Source organism: Strigops habroptila, chromosome Z (assembly GCF_004027225.2).
Source record: "Strigops habroptila isolate Jane chromosome Z, bStrHab1.2.pri, whole genome shotgun sequence".
NCBI classification, from domain to species: Eukaryota; Metazoa; Chordata; class Aves; order Psittaciformes; family Psittacidae; genus Strigops; species Strigops habroptila.
In genome coordinates, this window is record NC_044302.2 from 66,735,330 (window position 1) to 66,741,500 (window position 6,171).

A 6,171-nucleotide genomic window follows, 5' to 3' on the forward strand; every position below is an offset into this window, starting at 1 on the left:
GATAGGGGTGCGATAGCCCCAGCTTCCATCTTGTGCCCAAGTGGCCGGTCCATAAATTTCAATGATTCATTGGGGGGCCACTCGTCTTCTCCCCATCTTTGGGATCCACCCACTAAAGGGCACTTTTCCCATCTCAGGCTCTCATATAAAGGGACACCCAGCCCATCTCCATCCTCTGGAGGTAAAAGAGAGAATTCTGGCTGGATCAATCCCAAAGCACAGCTTCCTTCCCAATTGGCTGGCAATTGAGGATATGCCCGTCTGCCACATATCCAGAATAACCCATCTGGTGCTTTCCAGAACCCTTCTCTGATACTCCCTATTATGTTTCCAAAATTTGGATATAGCTTTTATTCCAGAGAAGGGATTCATATTCTTTTTAGTACATTTATACAACTGTATATTTGGATTTAAATCACGACTTGTTCCATCTTTATTAGACTCATTATATTTGGCCCAATATGACTTTGGGGGTCTTGGTATCCACTTTTGAAAAGTTGAGTTAGTGCTCAAGATCCTCTTACAAGGGCTATTACCCACTGGGCTCTGAAATTTCGGTCCTTCTTGCCTTAGGCATTCTATACCAATAAGAATAGAGTTTAGAACCCATCCCCCTGGTCGTTTTATTCCACTGGCAGTAAACGTGTGATTCCACCTGATCACATCAAATGCACTTAGACTTATACCCCTCCAGGGCCATTTTTCTGTCATTAAAGGCCCTCCACAAATCCAGCAATTTGCTACATTTAATTCCCTAGCTATTTTGGTTGCTAAATTAACAAACAGATTTTGGCCTACTGAGGGAAATTCTAGTTCTTTATTAATTCTTTTTCTTTAAATCTATATATATGTTATCGTGGGTATCGTGTTCTCTTTGTTGTCCTTGCTTCATCAAGTGCCTAGTTATATTTTTGACGATTTCTTCTTTGACTATGTCTTGAACTCCACCTTCATCTGATATGTCCCAGTGTCCTGCTTTAGTAAAGCATAACCATTGCTCGCCTCTGGGGCAACTCAACCCTAGCCTAATTCCTCCTTTTCCCAAATTTTCTCCAACCCAGTATTCTTGGCCTCCATATTGACATACCCCTAGACTCTTTTGATCATAACAGACTTTGTTTATGTGGGTGTGCGCTGTGAAGGTATAGAGTTGCTGGAGGCCATATCGGATTGTCTGGTAGCATTTTTGGCAAGTATCAGGGATCACAGGGACAACCAATACTGCAGCTAGTATCATTGAGACAAGCTGAGGTCCAGTATAGCATATACTCCCACCTCTCATGCCTATTGGGTTGCCACCAAAAGCAGAGAAATGCATCTTCTTGGTGGTGAGTAAAGAGGCTAATCTGGTCTTGCCCTCTCTTGTCTTGTTAATATAACTTCGCTGCAGGGATCAGGGGAGCATCTTGTTTAATTTGGCAAAATCCCACCTTGCCTATAATCAGGGCTCCTTTCATACCAGTTACAGAAGTACTTCAGTGAACCTTTCGTGGATACTTGTAGAGCCACAGGTACCTCAGCGTGTCACCACACCTACGTGACAGGGTTCACAATGAGTACGTAAAAATAGATGGTGTGTTACGACAGGTATCTGTAGAATTTTCCTAGCATTTCCTGTCCTATATGTTATTAGAACCGTAGTTCCCCGTCTTTTCCACAGCATACCGCTATTAGTCTAACTTGTCTCTCACTCTTCTCCCAACTGGACCAAAGTCTGTCCCGAGGGCAATAAATGTCGTCCCCTTCCCGTATCCATAGGGTTTTGCCACACTCTTTATCTTTCTGAGCATCGGGGGCATTGTAGCATTCTACCATGAATAATGGACTACAGTCATTATTAGGGTGTAGTGGACACCAGTAGTTCTGAACAATGTGTGGTGGATACCAGTAGTTTCGAACTCCCAACTCCAAACTGGGCTGATTTTCTTCTGATGATTCTGGCTCCTTTCCTGTCAAAGCAAGAATATGAGGCCTCTTTTTGATAGTTAATTTTAAGGGATCTTTATGCGGATATATGGCCCACCCATCCGGAGGATCAACCTCCCCCTTTTACTTGAGCAGCATGGGTCCATCCCCTTTCCTTCATCCGTATTGCTGCAGAGCAAATACTTTAATAGGTTCCTCTATTGCTGCCTTTTCGGCTTGTTCATCTGCCAAGTCATTCCCTCTCGCTTCAAAGGATGGTCCTTTCTGACGTCCATTAATATGCACAACTGCAATCTCTTCTGGTAACTCCAAAGGTTCTAATACTTCTATAATTAGTTGTCCATGTATTAATCCTTTACCTCAGGAAGTAATTAGACCCCTTTCTTTCCAAATTTTTCCGAAGGTATGTACCACTCCATATGCATATTTGGAATCAGTATATATTGTTCCTGCCTTCCCCTGCATAAGCTCCAAGGCTCTTTTTAGAGCATACAATTCGCATATTTGGGCAGACCAATCCCCTGGTAGACGTCCTCGTTCTATCACCATGATTTCTTGCCCATCAACTATAGCATATCCACTAAACCTTTTCCCATTCACACACCTGGAAGACGCATCCACAAATAGGGATTTCCCATAAGGGAGAGGACTGTCTAATAAATCCTCTCGAGTCTTGGTCTGATAGTCTATTAAATCCAGGCAATTATGTTCTGGCTCCTCTTCTACTTCTTTTCCATATAACAACTGAGAGGGATTCAGATTCTTATCTACTACTAGCACCAAGTCATCTTTTTCCATTAAAATGACCTCATATTCTAAGATTCGAGAGTCAGTTAACCATCGACCTGATTTCTGGCTCAGAATTGTTCTGACGGTGTGGGGGGTAGATACAATGAGAGCTCCTCCAAAAGTCAATTTCTGACTTTCCTCTACTAGTATTGCTGTGGCTGCTACAGCCTGTACACAAGTAGGCCACCCTCGCGAGACTGGATCCATTAGTTTCTACAAGTAAGCTATTGGCTTTTTCTGACCCCCCCATTCCTGAGCCAATACCCCATACGTAATTTCCCCTTCCACATTCACAAAGACATGAAACGGTTTTTCCAAGGAAGGGAGGGTTAAAACTGCAGCTGTTAATAACTTCTGTTTTAAACTTTCAAATTGCTCCTTCTCATTTTCTTGCCACCGAATAGGCTCTTCCGCAACCAGTTTTTCATATAGGAATTTGACCAATTGGGTATATTTATCAATCCGTAATCGACAATATCCTAGTAACCCCAATAGCTGCCTCACTTCTCTTGTTCTTGGCAGCATTAAAGATGTAATTCCAGTGATCCGTTCGGGATTGATTCTTTGCTTTCCCTCACTAATTAAATGACCCAGGTATTCCACTTCCTTCTGTCCAAATTGTAACTTGGTTTTTGATACCCTCAGTCCTCGGTTTCCCAAAAAGTTCAGCAGTTGTATGGATGCTTCTCTGACATTAGCTTCCTTCTTACCTGAGACTAATAAATCATTTACATACTGGAGAATTTTTTATTCCTGGTGGAACTATAAAATGCTCTAGTACCCCTTCTAAAGCCTGTCCAAATAAATCAGGAGATTCTGTAAACCCCTGGGGAAGAGAAGTCCATCGAAGTTGCTGCTTCCTTCCAGTATCGGGATCTTCCCATTCAAAAGCAAATAAATCCCTACTGTCCTCAGCTAAGGGGCAAGCCCAGAAGGCATCTTTTAGATCTATCACACTGAACCACCTATGTTCATGTGGAATTTTACTTAATAAGGTATATGGGTTTGATACTACTGGGTGGCGTACTTGTACCATTTTGTTTATCTCCCGCAAATCTTGAACCAGTCGGTACGTCCCGTCTGACTTTTTGACCGGCAAGATGGGAGTATTATACGGGGACATGCAGGGTTCTAATAATCCATCCTTTAGCAGTGCCTCAATTACAGGTCTCAGTCCTTTTCTTCCTTCTGTTGATATAGGATATTGCTTCACTTTTACAGGTCGGCTAGTCTCTTTAATTTCAATTGGTGCCATTTGTAGTCCTCTTCGGTTTCCCTCTCTGACCCATATCTGGGGTTGAATTTTTGCTTCATCTTCCTCAGTTAACTCAAAGAGTTTTACCACTACCTTACCCTTCTCCGGAACCACTCCAATGTTTATTTCGGCTTGTAAGTCCCTACCAAGTAAATTAAGTCCTGTCTGTGGGACTAGTAAAATGTCTGCTTCTGTATCTTTTCTGTTGCCCCAAATTTTTACCTTTTCTATCACTGGGACTTTAAATCCTTCTCCTTTTGCCTCTACCACCATGGTAGTCTTTTGTCCCTTCTTACATCCTGATGGCAGGGCTGTAGTATACGTTCTTTCAGCCCCTGAATCGACTAAAAAGATAAATTCTTCCCCCTGGGGTCCTAATTGCAGCTTTATCAAGGGCTCCTCATGATTCCTAGACCCCAGGAGGTAGGGCCCATGACACCCCTATTCCTCACAATATTCCTCTTGGTGGCTGATGGTAAACTTTGCAAATCTCTTTCTCGCTGTGGGCATTCCCTTTTGAAGTGACCCTCTTGCCCACAGTAATAACATTTGCCACGGTTATTCTGTCTTTCTTCCATTCCCGGTTTCCAATTGGTCTGACCAACCCTTCCTCTACCTCTTCCAGCTCCAACTTTACTTTCCCTTCCTTTCTTCAACTCATATCTTACCCCTCGGGGTGTTCCAGATGTACACTTAGTCATTTGATGTACTGTGGCTACCATTAGCTTAGCTTTGGCCTTCTGCCTTTCTTCATCCCTCCTCACATATACCTTTTGAGCTTCTCTTAACAACTCATCCAACCCTCGGTCATGCCAATCCTCCAATTTTTCCAATTTTCTTTTAATATCTGGCCATGCATGAGTAACAAAATTAACTTTTAACAACTCCTGGCCTGCTTCACTTTTAGGATCTATTCCTGAGTACTGTTGTATATTTCGACAGAGTCGTTGTAACCACTCTGTTAGGGACTCCTCTTTCCCCTGTTTGTTGTCAAAAGCTTTGCCCAAATTCAGCCCCCTTGGGGCAGCTTCTTTAATTCCTTTTACAATCAATGTCCGATAATCAGACATGTTTCTTCTCCCCTCCGCATCATTTTGATTCCAATTTGGTCTTACAGAGGGGAGTTTCTGTTCTCCTCTTATCCCAGCCTGCTGATTTTGTCCTTCCCAAATCCTCATTCCAGCAGTTCAAATCATCTGTCGTTCTTCAACAAGCCGCATAGTCACTTTCTTCCTCACTAAATGGCTCCTTAGCATTCCTTGCTTTATCCTTTCCCCTGGTGCAGGATGTACCCTCCTGCCCCCATTCCCATAACATCCTCCCTAACGGACTGTCTGGAGGTATGTCTGGGAGACGTTTCCCCTGTCCCCCTTTCTTCCCGGGACCTCCTTTACTGGTCCCATTTCCCAGGTTCCCCGGGGATTCCGATTCACCGTTTCCTTACACTTCGTCCCTTCACCGGCCGACCTCCTCGCGGAGGGACGGAACCGCGGTTAGCACACACTCTCAATCCCCGTAATCCCAGCCGCCCGGATAGTACTTAACAGTCACTTTTCTTACCCGGGTTCTGTGCACAGATATTATCGGCTGCCGCGAAAATACTGCCTCTCTTTAGTCCACGAGTCCCCTGCCGGGGTCGTCACCGTCGATCCTCTAGCGGCAAGGAGGGAAAACAAAAGGACCGCTGAAATCAGCGGGGCGCGCCTTCCTTCAGTGACCGTCTCCCCACCGCCGAGGCGAGGTTTCGAATCTCCCGGACGAGCCCCCAAATTGTGAGAAACGCGCTCACCTTTAGAAAAATTTAACTGGGGACAAAGTCGGTGGAGCAAAGATTTATTTACAGCGCTGGGTGCATGCTTTCATATCCTACATGCACGCCTGTAAGTACAAAGTTTCTTATAGTCCAGCCTTTTACATATTCATAGGATTTTTAGGAAGACGAATCCCACCTCACAATGGTTGATGTCATCTTCATTCTTTCTTCTAGGAGGGTTTTTTTTTTTAAGAGGTAGTTGATAAAGGCTGTCTTGTTTTATTTAACTCTGTGCCTAAAGCCCTTATCTTATACATTGTTCTGTTGCTTTCAGATTAGATGTTGATTCAATCAAGAATGACTGCCACACATCCTATATCCGGCCGCACAAGTCCCTTATTCCTGTTTGTTTCATAGTTTCAGGAATTTACATTCTTCCCATCTGCCT